Source organism: Castor canadensis, chromosome 1 (assembly GCF_047511655.1).
Source record: "Castor canadensis chromosome 1, mCasCan1.hap1v2, whole genome shotgun sequence".
Taxonomy (NCBI): domain Eukaryota; kingdom Metazoa; phylum Chordata; class Mammalia; order Rodentia; family Castoridae; genus Castor; species Castor canadensis.
The window spans coordinates 39,222,431-39,239,297 of record NC_133386.1 but is presented as its reverse complement, the minus strand read 5'-3'; the positions used below and the strand labels follow the sequence as shown (position 1 = coordinate 39,239,297).

Sequence of the window (16,867 nt, the reverse complement as noted above, 5' to 3'; positions counted from 1 at the left end):
ACATGGATCTAGTTTCAGTATTTTGCAGACAGATAGCCACTTTTCCCAACAACATTTGTCGAAGAGGCTGTCTTTTCTCTATTGTATATTTTTAGCACCTTTTCAAAAATAAGGGGGTCATAGTTGTGTGGATTCATATCTGGGTTCTCTATTCTGTTTCACTGGTCTTCATATCTGTTTTTGTGCCAGCACCATGCTGTTTTTATTGCTAATACTTTGTAATATAGTTTGAAGTCAGGTATTGTGATACCTCCAGCATTGCTCTTTTTTGCTGAATGTGGCCTTGGCTATTCGTGGTCTCTTGTATTTCCAAATGAACTTTAGGGTATATTTTTCAATCTCTGTGATAAAGTCATTGGGATTTTGATGGGAATTGCATTAAACATGTAGATTGCTTTCAATAGTATAGCCATTTTTACTATGTTGATTCTACCAATCCATGAGCACGGGAGATCTTTCCGTCTTCTGTAGTGTTCCTCTGTCTCTTTCTTCAGTAGTTTGTAATTCTCCTTGTAGAGGTCATTCACATCCTTTCTTAAGTCTACTCCTAGGTATTTGATTTTTTTTAGGCTATTGTAAATGGAATTGTTTCCATATATTCCTTCTCAGTTTGTTTGTTGTTGGTATATAGAAAAGCTAATGATTTTTGTAAGTTGATTTTGTATCCTGCCACCTTACTGTAGCTGTTTATGGTGTCTAAGTGCTTTTGGGTAGAGTTTTTTTGATCTTTAAGGTATAGGATCATATTGTCTGCAAATAAGGATATTTTGACAGTTTCTTTAACTATTTGTATTGCTTTTATTTCTTCTTCTTGCCTAATTACTCTGGCTAGAAATTCCAGTAGTTTGTTGATTAGGAGTTGGGATAGTGGGCACCCTTGTCTTATTCCTGATTTTAGGGGAAATGGTTTCAGTTTCTCACCATTAAGTATGATGTTGACTGTAGGTTTGTCATATATAGCCTTTACAATGTTGAGGCACATCATTCCTTCTATTCCTGGTGTTGGATCTTATCAAAGGTTTTTTCTGCATCTATTGAGATGATCAAGTGGTTTTTGTTTTTGCTTCTGTTAATGTTCTGTATTACATTTATAGATTTGCATATGTTGAATCACCCCTGCATCCCTGGGATGAAGCCAACTTGTTCATGGTGAATGATCTTTCTGTTGTGTTGTTGGATTCGGTTTGCCATTATTTTGTTGAGGATTTTCGCATTGATGTTCATTAAGGAAATTGGCCTGTAGTTCTCCTTTTGGAGGTGTCTTTGTCTGGTTTTGGGATGAATGTAATACTGGCATCATAAAATTAGTTAGGAAGTGTTTCTTCTCTTTCAATTTCATGGAAAGTTTAAGGAGTATTGGTATTAGTTCTTCTTTAAAGGTCTGATAGAATTCAACAGAGAATCCATCAGATCTTAGATTTTCTTTTTTGGGAGACTCTTTACTTCTGTTTCAATTTCATTTTGGTTATAGATCTATTCAGGTGATTAACATCCTCTTGGTTCAGTTTTGGATGGTCATAAGTATCTAGAAATCTGTCCATTTCTTCAAGTTTTTCAAATTTATTAGAATATAGGTTCTCAAAGTAGTCTCTGATGATTTCCTGGATTTCCATGGTGTTTGTTGTTATCTCTGCTTTTGCATTTCTGATTTTACTGATTTGTATTTTTTCTCTCCTCATTTTAGTCAGGTTTGCCAGGGGTCTGTCAATCTTATGTATTTTTTCACAAAACCAACTTTTTGTTTGATTGATTCTTTGCATGTTTTTTTTGTTGTTGTTTCTATTTCACTGATTTCAGCTCTTATTTTTATTATTTCTCTCCTTCTGTTTGTTTTGAGATTTGCTTTTTCTTGTTTTTCTAGGAGTTTGAGCTATAATATTAGGTCATTGATTTGAGATCTTTCTGTCCTTTTAATATATGCACTCGTGGCTATAAACTTTCCTCTCAGGACTGCCTTTGCTTTGTCCCATAGGTTCTGGTAGGTGTTGTTCTCATTTTCATTAACTTCCAGGAAACTTTTAATTTCCTCTTTTATTTCATCAATGACCCATTGATCATTGAGCAATGTGTAGTTCAGTTTCCAACTATTTGCATGATTTTTACTATTGCTTTGTTGTTGATTTCTAGTTTTAATGCATTGTGATCAGATAGAATGCAAAGGATTATTTTTATATTCTTATATTTACTGAGGCTTACTTTGTGCCCTAAGATATGATAAATTATGGAGAAGGTTTCCTGAGCTGCTGAGAAGAATGTATATTATGCCCAAGTTCTGTAGACATCAGCTAGGTCCATTTGATCTATGATGTGATTTAGTTGTAGAATTTCTTTATTGATTTTTTGTTTGGATGACCTATGTATTGGTGATAGGGGGTATTAAAGTTTGATTGAATTAGGTACATTGACATTGGATGCATATAGTTTGATAATAGTTATTTCATTTTGGTATATTTCCCCTTTTATTAGTATGGAGTGTCCTTTTTTATCTTGTTTGATCAATGTAAGTTTGAAGTCTACTTTGTCTGAGATAAGTTGCTACCCCTGCCTGTTTTCAGTGGCCACTGGCTTGGTAAATCTTCTTTCAGCATTTCACTCTCAGCCAGTTCTTGTTTCTGTCAATGAAATGGGTCTCTTGTAGGCAGCAGATTGTTGGATCTTCTTTTGGAATCTAGTTTGCAAACGATGTCTTTTGATGGGTGAATTAAGTCTGCTAACATCCAGTGTTAGTATTGATAGGTATGTGGTGATTTCTGTCATTTAGTTGCCTTTGTTGTTTAAGGGTTTGATTGCATGCTACCAAATCAATGTTACCCTCTACTTTGTTGCCTTTTCTTCTCCTATGGTTTGGTACTGCCTGTCCTTTCTTGGTTTTGTATGCTTTCATTTTCTGTATGCAGGATTCTTTGAAGAATCTTTTGTAGTGGTGGCTTGGTGGTCATATATTGTTTTAGCTTCGGCTTATCATGGAAGACTTTTATTGCTCCATCTCTTTTGAATGATAGGTTTGCTGGTTAGAGTATCCTAGGGTTGAAGTTATTTTCATTCAGTACCCCAAAGACCTCACTCCATGATCTTCTTGAGTGTAATGTTTCTGTTAAGAAATCTGCTGTTATTTTGATGGGTTTACTTTTGTATGTTATTTGTTTTTTCTGTCTTACAGCCTTCAATATTCTTTCTCTATTCTCCATGTTTGTTGTTTTAATGATAATATGTCATGGGGTAGTTCTGTTTTGGTCAAGTCTGTTTGGTGTCCTGGAGGCTTCCTGTACCTGAATGGGCGCAGTTTTCTCTAGATTTGGGAAATTTTCTGTTATTATTTTGTTGACTATATTACAAATTCCTTTTGCTTGCATCTCTTCTCCTTCTTCAATACCCATGATTCTCAGGTTTGGTATTTTGATGGAGTCAGTGAGTCCTTGAATATTCTTTTCACAGGTTTTGAGTTGTTTGAGTAATAGTTCTTCAGTTTTTCCTTTAATTTCCATTTCATCTTCAAGTTCTGAGATTCTGTCTTCTGCTTGTTCTCATCTGCTGGAGTAGCCTTCCATTGTGTTTTGTATTTCTGTTTCATTTTTTTTCTGAGGTTTTCCATATCATAGGTCACTTCCTCTTTAATATTGTCAATTTTTTACCTTAATTCATTTATCTCTCTATTTATGACATTCTCTTTTTCACTTTGGTATTTATTTATTTAGGGCTCCTATGAGTTCACTTATTTGCTTTTGAGTCTTCCCATATTCTTTATTTTTGTTGTCTTGGAATTTCTTGAGTACCTGTTGTACATTTTGGTTGACCTTGTCTAGTATCACCTCCATGAAATTCTTAGTGATTTCTTTTTTCAAGATGTTCTTGTGGGCTTCATTGGATTCCTTGGGATAGTCTATCTTTGTTTTGTTGGTGTCTGGAGCTGGGTATCCATTTTCTTCATTTCCCTCTGAATCCTGTACTAATTTATTATTGGGGGGAGAATGGTTTCCATCCCTTTTTTTTCTTCCTGTCATTCCACTTGGTGCTGTTTCTGTCCCTGTTCTGTGTGTGATTTTGTATTAGCTAACTTACAGTAGTAAAAGTTATGAAACCAAGAAAGAAAAAAAAAGAAATAGAGAAATCAACAGGGAGAGATGGTGTACTGTCCAACAGTAAACAAGACAAGCACTTAAAGAGAAAGAGAGGAAAGAAAAAAGAAAAAAAGAAGAAAAATTCAAGTTCAGGAACAATGGAGTTTCAGTCCTTGTAGCTCTGGTTTTAGTCCTTCAGCACCAGTCCTGGTGTTGTCATTTAAGCAGTAGCTCTGTTGTAGTCTCACCAGGTGGTTGGGTCAGGGGACAGCTTTGTGAACTGCTATCTGCCATTTCAGGCTGTGGTTCATCTGCTACCTACTGCTGGCTGTTTACTGTTGCGGGCTTTGTTCACTGAATGTTCGTGTGGAAAGCTGTCCCTCCCCATTCTCTGGTGGAAAGGCTTGCCTGATGGCTACTATTGCAGGCTCTGCTTATTAAAAGTTCACGTGGAGAGCTGTCCCCCTCCTTCTCCTGTGGAGGTGGTTGCCAGCCAGCTACTTTTCCAGACTTTGTTTACTGAAAGTTCACGTGAAGAGCAGCGTCTTGCCCTTCCCTTCTTCTCTGGTGTGCTCAAGGCACCCTGCCCTCTTTCTTGCGTGTCCTTTTAGTTCCTTGTTTATTATTCAGTTGGTTTTTTTTTGTTTGTTTATTTTATTTTATTTTTTTTGCAGGATGGGGGTCAGTCTGTCCAGGGGGCTCTGCTGGCTTATCCCAGGAGGCTGTGGGAGTACCGTGTGCTGCTTATTTTCTCACATGTTGGTCTGCATCTCCCAGCCAGGTTTGGAACCAGCATCTGGTGGCACAGGAGCCCTCCTGGTTTCTCAGTGTAATGTGGTGTGGAGAAGCTTTGTGTATGCTGGGGATTCAGGATGTCGAGTTTTGCTTCTTCTTGGTGGTTCTTTTCTTCCAAGTGTGGCTCCAGCATCTCAGCAAGATTTTTGATTTATGGAGTTCACACTGTCTGTTTCCACCCTCTAGTTGCAATCTTGAATCCCTCTCAAATCTAACATTTTTAAGTTGTAATAATAGCACATTTTTGTGTTGAGATTAGTCTGAAGGGACAGGTTTTTATAGCATGAATCACGTGTAATAGGATTTGTGAATTTGAGCATAGCATTTCATCATAAAGAAGACTGTCAGTGATCATAAAATAATCAAGAATTAGGAATAAATTCCTTTATTTGGGTCACTTTTGCTATTGTCATAACAACAGGTGAGAAAGTGATAAGAATGCCTAAACAGATTAAATCATACTACTGTTGGAGAGGGGAAAACTGACCTAAAATATAGCTAACTTTGAACAAAAGATGAATGTATCCCCACCATTCTGAAAAAGGATACATTTATATCTATTAACAGGTCTTCATTGTTAATATTAAAACACCTAATTGTTAATAATTCCAAAGCACTATTTTTGTTCAAAAGAATTGTTTTAAAGATAACATTTGTTAATACAATGCTTCCTGGGAATGCTTTCCACCACAGTTCATTAGAATTAATTGTTGAATTTGTGTTAGTAGCATGATGTCACTGGTATTGGTGAACTGATACCAGTTTGCATGCTAGTAAAAATAATCATACCAGAAAACATTCCTATAGATTTGCATTGATTACATGTCAATGATAAATCATATAAGCACAGTAGCTCAATTATATCCTGTGATTTTTCTCTATAACATCTGCTGTGGTCACATGCATCCAGCCAGTACTTAATAAATGTGAAATGGTTCATGACTCAACTTCTTTCTAATTAAGTACTTATGGTGTCATGTGACAAGTGATTGAATTTCCTCATCCATCTTCTAATAATAATTATGGTAATATTACCATAACACATTTCTAAATTTGGTCACTTTTAAGAAAATTATATATGAAATTAGAAAGTTATAGATAAGCCAAAGATATAAATTCCTATTTCAAGTACTGCTTTCCTCTGCACTTTAACTCATAAGAGCAACTATGTTTTTCCTTGAAATTAATTCTATAATCATTGTGAATTAGTGAGAAAGATAAGAAAAAGCATGTCTTAAATAATAGCCTCCTTTTTCCTGAAGAGATTTTTTTGAAATACAATCCTATAGTGTTCACCATTCCCCCAACATAACTCATAAATACAAAATCATTCCAATAAAAACTGAAGAGATACGTATGCCTATGCATGAAAACCTGACAAAATATGGTAAAACTCATATGTTTTATGAGTTGCGTGTTAAGTATATTTTACAATTTAAAAAGTATAAACTTTAACTTGAAGCAGGTTTATTGTAAGCAAGAGAGAAAGAGAGGTGGCAAAGCATTGGCAGTGTCATGTCAGTCACTTAGTCTATGCTGCCTAATATATTTTTCTACATATTATACAACCACTTGTCTGAGGCCTGCCAATATTTTGGTTCATCATGATTAACAGTCTTGACTAGTTTTTTAAGTTTTTAAATTACTTAGTTAATTTGATTTCATCATTAGATCCACAAATACAATGAGGAAACAATGATAATCCATTTACTTTTTATTTGGCTGATACTTTTAGCTGAGACCCACATTGAGTTAATCACTCAAATGTTTTACATGGTGCTTCAGACATTTTAAAATGTGAATTTGACCATACAATGGAATTTGTCTAACATCTCAGCTAATATCTCAAAGTTCCTATCTGAAACAAAAAATATTAGGCTGCTTTTCACAAAGAAAAATGAAGCTAAAGCAAGATTAATTTTATAGCAGAAAACTACAAGTTAGGAAATATGTAGCAAGCTCGATAGTTTGTTATCCTGTTAGTTCATTTCTCCTAGGCAGAATGTCCTTTCCGATTATACTCAAACTGAAAGATGGTCAATTATATTCTATCTACTAGCTGCAGCAAGTGGAAAGATGGTACAGATATTTATATGCTTAAATAATTATAATGAGTAATTTTAAATGCAGTGTGAATGGTAGAATTTATTGACAAAATTCACTCATATGCCAAATTACAAGGACCTGCAAAATCTTCATCAATACTTGGGCAATGAGTCAAAATTCAATAGGAAGATATTTGATACAGATAAGTCCTAGCTACTGAAAGGAGAAAAGCAACCATAAAAAGGAATAATGAAATTAAGAAAAAGAAAAAAGGATCACTTAGTAAAGCTGAATGAGATAAAGTTAACATTGATGAAGCCCCACCTTTGTACAGTGAAACAAATGCAGGATTATCCTAGGATGCAGTCCAGTAGGTTTCTCTGCTGATTAAATGGTCAGCACCAATAAAGGTGAGGATTCTCTTTTCTAAGTCTATAAGGAGTTATAGTGAATCATGGGACTAGCTAGTTCACAATGAGATATACAATAATATGAAAATAATGCTAGTTAATGCAAAGATATGCTCCTTCTCTACATATGCTTCTGAATTACTCTGTAAAAAAGGATAAAAGAGGAGTATAAACCTTTGCCAAAAATACTGTAAAAATTTCATAAAAGGAAGCATAGAAAGTACTTTATAATTATGTAGTATGCTATATCAAAAATAATAAATTCCTGCTTTAATGAAACCAAATTTGCTTCATAAAATGCCATCTATCTAGCAAGATTAACAATCCAAAAAGGAAAAAAGAAAAAAAGGAAAGTCCTTACCTTAGGTAAGAATATGTTGCATTAAGGAAATAAACCCAGGTTGCAAGTTCAATTAGATGGAAAAATATTTTACCTAAGTTAATGGAATGAGTACATATTTTAATATGTAGGGGAATAAAATTTTTGGAATTACTGTCACAATTTTAACAAGGAGAGGTGATGTAATTATTCAAATAAAATATTAACATGTATTGAGAACTCAAATATTGAGTACATCAAACCATCAATCATGTAAGCCATGTGAATTTGCTACTATTAATAAACAGTCTTCTATTAGAGGACACTGAAGTGAAGTGAGACTATGTGGCTTGAATAGAGCCACAAGGCTCCTAATTGACTGACCCAGACATTTGTTTCATGTTCTTAATCTCCATACATTTTTTATTTGTGTGTGACCGATTATCTTACCTATCCTCCTAAAAAATTAAATTTAGCAAATAAAATATAAATTTTCAGCTCAATTTTTAACCAAACCAAATATAATTTAATTAATTTATAACATAAATTTAAGTAATTAAGTCTAAATAATGTCTAAACTAATCTGAATTAAGATTACATATTCTTAGCATTTATATTCAATATATGTTATCAGAGAAATGAATATGCCATGTATACCAAATGGATGTAGGTAACATTTTTAGCATGTAATTTCATACATAATTTTAGCTGTGAAGTAGAAAAGCTATAGCATTGACATCCTTTAATGTTACATCAGTAAGAATGTTTACCAATGACACATTTTCAGGAATGTTTATTATATGTAATATGGTTTCTTTTATCAGCTCTTACCAAATATTTTGCTATTCACCTAGTTTGGCTTTTATTTAGCACTCCACTATAAACAAGGTGGGAATATGTGTTACTATGAGCAAAGGACATGACTAAACACTGTAATCTGCCTTTCCACCCTTCCTTGTGTCCTTCCTTCTCTTTTCCTCTTTCCTTCTTTACACTTAAATTTAATGACTGAAACATGTAGACACAATTTTTTCTTACTTTGTTACCTTTAAAGTAGGAACCAGTACTTCATATTTACAAAGCAAAAATCTACACTCCAAATCTACCAAACATCCAAGCTAATATGGGTCTCAACAGTATGAAACAACTAGAAGACAGCACAGAGGGAATAATTCAAGACATTGGACTAGACAAGGATTTTTTTGACAACACCCCAAAAGCACAGGAAACCAATGCAGAAATAGACAAATTAGATTTCATCAAACTAAAATGATTCTACACAGCAAAGGAAACAATCAGCAGAGTGAAGAGACATCCTACAGAATGGGAAAGAATATTCTCGAAGTATATAAATGAAATGGGGATGGTACCTGGAATATATAAGGAACTTCAAAAATTCAATAGCAAAACCTCCCAATTTTAGTTTAAAAATTAGTATGATTTAAATTATACTTCACAGTACTAAGCAAAATTAAATGCCTCATAGGATCTCTGTTGTATAACTGAAGTTCCTCTCCTGCTATAACCTGCTCAATTTTCTGATCCTGTCTCCAGTTCTCACCTCTCACCTCTTATAGTTTCTCAAATCCTTTATTTTTTCTTAGACCATTTGTTTTGGCCTTCACTTTATACTATGCTAAGCAATGTAATTGTGAGACGAACCCATCATCTTCAGAAAACAATAGAGTCATCATTTATTGCTATCTAGTTCCATCATAAGGGCCCTCATTCTTCACACTAGTTAAAATGCCTATTGTAAGTTAATCAAAACCAGGTACAGGAGGGAATCATGGGCTCAGCATTTGAAAATAATATTTAACACATATTTCTACTCATTCATTCATTGATTAAAAATATTTTCTGAGTACCCATATTGTCCAAAGTACAAAGTTTATGAGCAAAAAATTACAAATAGTACATGGCAGGTTCTGTAAAATATTTGAAACTCACCATAAAAAATGATGGGATATGGGCATTTAGTATTTATTCTTTTGTCCCACTTTTTAAAAAATTCTATTTCCTTTGTTGCTAATACACTTCCACCATGACGCCCAACCTCTCCTTCCCTTGCACCTGATTAAGTCTATACGTAAGTCATATGTATGGATTTGCCTCTTCTGAAATGAGTTTCACCTCTTTGTTAAGTTTTAAGGATTTTTCCAATCTTCCTTCCTGTGCTCACACAATATATCTGTATATCTTTTTAAGATTCCTTTATAATAAACATTTTTTTTTATTTTTAAAGCTTAGCTCTCTGACTTGACTTGAATTCAGGAAATTTGTTCTTGGTCTTGGCATATCCAGTGTCTTTGTAGCCTGTTGTCCTCTAGGAACTTAAATATTCACTGAAATATCAAAGTTGGTAAAAAAAAAATTGTCATCACTGCAGGAAGTACACTAAATAAATAATAGAAAAAGTTAGGATAATGAATAGATGGATAATGTATGGAGGACTGTGGAAGGAGAAAATGAGAAGGTGAACAGAGAAATTAAAAGGCAGCACCAAATATAGAAAAGACACACAATACCATTGGATTAGATAAGACAGATGCTTGAGGACTATTTTTGTAAAAACCTTAGATAACTTGGAGTAATTGTATATTGTCCTATATAAAAATATTTTTTCTGAACAAAGTTATGAGCATTCTTTTATATATATTTGATATGTCTAAGGACTCATCCAATGTTTTTACATGTTCAGAACAAAAATCATCCAGCCATAGAACACAAATAGGAGCTACTATTTTTTTGTCCTAAAACCAAAACAGTGGAAAAGGGAGGGGCAAGATGGAAGATTATTGACATCCTATAGCCCAGTAGCAACTAACTACCTTGGAAAGATAAGATCAGAGAACCCCAAAAGGTACCCATGGGGTCCCATAACCAGCAAGAAGCAAAGCCCTCTCTGAATCCACAAATAGAGAAGCAACTATCCACAGGAAGAGTGGGAAGAACAAATATAGTTCAACACTCCTGATACCCTGCTCCTGAAGTCTCTGCAGCTGCAGGCTCCATTACTTGGCATGCTTCCTAGCACACACAGGAACTTGGAACTCCACGCTCCCCCCACTACACAACCTGCTAACATCACCCTGAAAGGGCAGGGAAACTGGCTCCATTGTGTAAGCAGGACCCATGTTACTCCCACTGCTCCATGAGTAACAGAAGGTGCAAGCCAGCAGGTTTGGTTCCCCCGAGAGGGCAACAGCACCACTGTACTGCAAACCCTAATAACCGTACAACAACCATGCCCCAAAACTCCCACTGCCCACAGGCTTGGTTCTCCCGAACAGGAAACAGTGCCACTGGACTGCACTCCTGGAAGTGCAGGCTGGCAATCAGGCCCCAGAACTCTTGCCACCTGGAGACTTGGTTCCCCACAAGTCAGCAGCAGCTACCATGGCTCCTGGTAGCCTGCATTGGCAAGTAAGCCTCAGGGCTATCACTGCTTGCAGACTTGGGTCCTCCATGCTTGCAGTGGCTGCCATGGCTACTGGAAGCCCATGCCCCAACGCAAGAAGACCCCAGGGCCTCTGCTGCCTTGTGGACACCAGATAATTCAAGCCTGCTGGCTTTGCTGTCCCACAGGTACCCTCAACTTGCTACTCAGTGCTAGGAGCCTACTACCCCACATGTAAGTGAACCCCAGGCTCAAAGCTGTGCTGTTCTGCTGGCACCAGGAGGCTTCCCTCCCCACAGAGCACGAAAGATCAGCACTCCCTACTGTCACTGATAGCAAGACAGCACTAGCTCCTGCATCAAAAAGCAAGAACACCAGATTCCCCACTGAGGGAAAAGAGCTATAACCTGCTACCCTACCCTGCAGAAGGCACCAGACACCCAGATTCCCCAAGGTACACAGAAGCCCAGTGCTTTACACTGTACCTCCCTGCAGGAGAGGCACATCTCTCCTATCCAAGAGCTAGAATCCCAACTCCCACACTGATTAGTAACCTGCAACTCTGCTAGTGCTAGGAGGCCTTCCCCCCATAGTGCACAGAGACTCAGCACTCCCCACTGTGACTACAAAGCCCCAAGTAATTTGCAAGACAACGAGGAGAATCCTGCAAGGAGCAATATATCAGGCAAACCCTTCTCTGAGAAATACTGCTGGAGCTCTAGGAGGAAAAAATCAAAACCCCAACACTAAGGGCACAAGGGATTAAAACCCTAACCCAAAACATCTCCAGATACATAAATCTCAATGCAGAATGAAACAGCAAGTCAGCTGTTCATTATCAAAAGCCAAATCCACCACTAAGGATCTAAACACCTGCATAGAAGAAGAGCTATCTAATAATGAATTCCAAAAAACAATAGTAAAAATGATCAAGGACCTCAAAGAAGAGCACAAAAGTTACTATTTGACCCCAAAGAGGACATAAATAAACAACTGAATAAAATCAAAGATAATACCAACAAACAGATGAATGAAATTAAGAATACTATCTAAGATATGAAAGAGGAATTCAATAAAGATATGGAAATCTTGAAAAATGATCAATCCAAAATAAACATTTAAATATCCCAAATGAATATTCCAAACTTAGCAAACAGAATGGAAAAAGTTGAAAATAGAGTATCAGGAACAGAAGATCAAGTAGAGGAATTAGAACAAACAATAAAAGATCATGAAAGAATACTTAGAAAATATAAATGAATCATGCAACATATTTGGGACACCATGAAAAGACCAAACCTATGAATCATGGGTGTAGAAGAAGGAGAGGAGAAAAAACTAAAGGCAATGACAACCTATTGAATAAGATAATAGCAGAAAACTTCCCTAACCTCAAGAAAAAGAGAGTCACCCAGGTTCAGGAAGCTTACAGAACACCAAACTGTCAGGACCAAAAAAGAAACACTCCCAGATGCATCATAACCAAAGCAATTAACACACAGAACAAAGAAAGAATTCTGAAAGCTGCAAAAGAGATAAGACAGGTCACATATAAAGGCAAACCCCTCAGAATAATGGCAGATTTCTGAATTCAAACTCTAAATGCAAGAATATCATGGAAAGACCTAATTCAGGGCCTAAAAGAAAGCAACTGTCAACCTAAACTAGTCTACCCAGCAAACCTACCCTTCCTAATTGAAGGAGAAATTAACACCTTCTACAATAAGGAAAAACTAAAAGAATTCATGACTAACAAGCCAGCACTGCAGAAAATACTTAAAAGACTCTTCCACACAAAATTAGAAACTAGAGTGAGATAAGAAAATGAAAAAAGAATAAATCCTTTTGACCAAGCAGACCAGTAACAAGGAATAGGTAAAATGTAAACAGGAATAAAATAAGTAGAAACACCATGCACCTCTCAATATTAACACTAAATATAAATGGCCTCAATGCCCAATCAAAAGACATAGAATGGCAAACTACGTTAAAAAAAAAACAAGACCCAACCATATGTTGCTTACAAAAGAATCATAACTGAAAAAAATGAAAACTGGCTTAGAGTCTAAAGGTGTAAAAAAGTTTTCCAAGCAAGTGGACCCCACAAAAAAAGCAGGAATAGCTATCCTCATACTGACAAAGTAGACTTCAGACTAAAATCAATCAGAAGAAATATGAAGGTCACTTCATATTAATGAAAGGAAAAATTCATGAAGAGGAAATACCAATTCTTAACATATATGCACCAAGCACAGGGGCACGCATCTATATTTTTAAACATCTCTAATGGCCCGAAGAGGACAGGTAGAGGCTAACACAGTGATAGTGGGAAACCTGAATACCCCACTGTCACCAATAGATAGTTAATCCAGACAAAAGATCAACAAAGAAAATTCAGAGATACTCCATGCATTAGCCCAAATAGACATGGTTGATATCTATTGAGTATTTTACCTAAAAACTAGGCAATACACATTCTTTTCTGCAGTTCATGGAAATTTGTCCACAATAGATCATATTTTAGGACACCAAGCAAATCTCAACAAATTCAAGAAAATTGAAATAGCCCCCTGCATCATATCAGATCACATTAGAATAAAACTAGACCTCAATTACAAAAGAAACCCCCAAAAATATTCAAACATATGGAGACTGAACAACACACTGCTGAAAAACCAATGGGTGACAGAAGTAATAAGAGAAGAAATCAAAAAGTTCCTAGAATCCAGTGAAAATGAAAATATAAACTACCAGAATTTGTGGGGCACAGCAAAGGCTGTGCTAAAGGGAAAGTTTATAGCTAAATGTGTCTAATTAAAAAAACAGGGACCTCTCAAATAAACAATCTAATGATGCACCTTAAGGTCTTAGAAAAACAAGAACAAACCAAACCCAAAACCAGAGATGGAGAGAAAATATGAAGATCAGGGCTGAGATCCTTGAGATCAAAATCAAGCAAACTATACAAAAAATCAATGAAACAGAAAGTTGGTTCTTTGAAAAAATTAACAAGATCAACGAACCCTTAGCCAACATGAGAAAACAGGAGGGAGAAACCCAAATTAATAAAATCAGAGATGAAAAAGGGGACATAACCACAACTACTAACAAAATTCAGAGAATCATTAGAGAGTACTTTGAAAACTTATATTCAAGGAAACTGATATTCAAGGAATATCAGTTGAATATAAGGAAAACTTATATTCAAGGAATCTAAATGAAATGGACAAATTCCTAGATGCGTATAACCAAGCAAAATCAAACAAAGAAGACAGTAATCACCTGTACACCAATGTTCACTGCAGCACTGTTCACAATAGCCAAACTCTGGAATGAAATTAAAGCAGTAATAAAGAGTCTCCCTACAAAGAAGAGCCCAGGACCTAATGGATTCATGGATGAATTTTACCAAACCTTTAAAGAAGAACTAACACCAATACTCCTCAAACTTTTGCAGAAAATAGAAAGGGAAGGAATACTACCAAACTCATTCTATGAAGCCAGCATTTCACTCATTGTGAAACCCAATAAAGACATAACCAGAAAAAAGAATTATAGACCAACATCTTTAATCCATACAGATGCAAAGATTCTCAATAAGATACTGGCAAACAGAATTCAACTATGCGTGAAAAAGATTATACACTATGACCAAATCAGTCTCATTCCTGGGATGCAAGGATCGTTCAACATACATAAATTATAAACATAATACAGTACATAAAAGAAGCAAGGACAAAATCCACATGATCCTCTCAACAGACACAGAAAAAAACCTTTGACAAAATCCAACACCCTTTCATGACAAAAGCACTGAAGAAATTAGGAATAGAAGGAACATTCTTCAACATACTGAAAGCTGTATATGAGAAACCTAGACTAAACATCATACTAATTGGTGAGCAACTGAAACTGTTACCCTTAAAAGTCAGGAACGATACAAGGATATCCACTTTCTCCACTCCTATTCAACATGGTTTTGTAATTCTAGCCAGAGAAATAAGACAAGAGCAAGAAATAAAAGGGATTCAAATAGGGAAGGAAGAAGTCAAACTATCACTGTTTGCAAATGACATGATCCTATGCCTAAGAAACCCCCAAAACTCTACCAAAAATCTATTAGAAATCATAAACTCGGCAAAGTAGCAGGTTACAAAATTAACACACAGAAATGATATACCAACAATGCACAGACTGAGAAGGAAATTAGAGAAACAATCCCATTACAGTAGCCTCAAAACCAATAAAGTACCTTGGAATAAATTTAACAAAAGAAACCAAAGACCTTTTTAATGAAAAGTATAAACCACTGAAGAGAGAAATCAAGAAGATATCAGATGGAAAGAACTTCCATGCTCTTGAATCAATAGAATCAACATTGTGAAAATGGCCATACTACCAAAAGCAGTCTACATGTTCAGTGCAATCCCTTTCAAACTTCCAATGACATTCTGCACAAAAATAGAAAAAATAGTCATGAAATACATATAGAAACACAAAAGACCTTGAATAGACAAAGCAATTCTGAGCAATAAGTTCAATGATAGAGGCATTATAATACCCAACTTCAAACTATACTACAGAGCCATAACAATAAAAACAGTATGGTATTGGCACAAAAACAGGCAGGAAGACCAATGGATCAGAATAGAAGATCCAGACAAACACACACATCTATAGCTAACTGATCTTCAACAAAGGAGTCCAAAACACACAATGGAGAAAAAAAAGCCTTTTCAACAAATGCTTCTGGGAAAACTGGATAGCCACATATAGAAGACTGAAACTAGATCCCTATCTTTCACTGTGTACCAAACCATCTCAAAGTGGATCAAAGACCTTAATATAAAGCCTGAAACTGAAACAATTCCAAGAAGCAGTAGGAAATACACTGGAACAGATAGGTATAGGGAACAACTTCCTAAATACAACTCAAAAAGCTCGGCATCTAAGAGAAACAATGAACAAATGGGACTGCATTAAACTAAAGAGCTTCTGCACAGCGAAAAAAAATAATCACCAGACTCAAGAGACAGCCACACTAAGAGAGAAAAATCTTTGCCAGCTATTCATCTGATAAGGGTCTAATATCCAGAATCTAGAGGGAACTCAAAAAACTCAGCCCCCAAAGAATCAACACCCCAATGAAGAAATGGGCACATGAATTAAACAGGGACTTCTCAAAGGAAGAGGCACAAGTGGCCAGTAAATGCATGAAGTGTTCAACCTCCCTGGTTATAAAAGACATGCTAATGAAAACAACATTTACATTTCATCTCACCCCAGTTAGAATGGCCACAATCAAATATAATAACAACAAATGCTAGCAAGGATATGCCAAAACAGGAATCCTTATACACTGCTGGTAGGAATGCAAATTTGTACAACCACTATGGAGAGCAGTATGGAGATTCCTCAAAACACTAGAGATAGATCTGCCCTATGATCCAGTGATACCACTCCTGGGCATCTACCAAAGAACCTAAGACAGGATACAGTAGAGACACCTGTACACCAATGTTCACTGCAGCACTATTCATAATAGCCAAACTCTGGAACAACCCAGATGCCCTACCACTGATGAATATATCAAGATACAGTGGTATATATACACAATGGATTATATATACACAATGGATTATTACTCAGCCACAGGATTAATGACATGTGGTTTGAAGGTAAATGGATGTAATTGGAAGACATCATGTTAAGTGAAGTTAGCCATGATCAGAAACACAAAAGCCTCATGTTTTCTCCCATATGGGGAAGATAGATCCAAAGATAAACATATACACAAAAATAAGCATGATCATATACAAAGTCAGAAGTAGAACATGTT

General features: G+C 35.8%; 1 protein-coding gene across 4 annotated transcripts in view; it reads left to right on the top strand.

The window, feature by feature from the left end:
* Nkain2 (sodium/potassium transporting ATPase interacting 2) overlaps positions 1-16,867 on the top strand; it is a 976,459-nt gene that overhangs the window by 473,511 nt on the left and 486,081 nt on the right. The window lies entirely within an intron of this gene.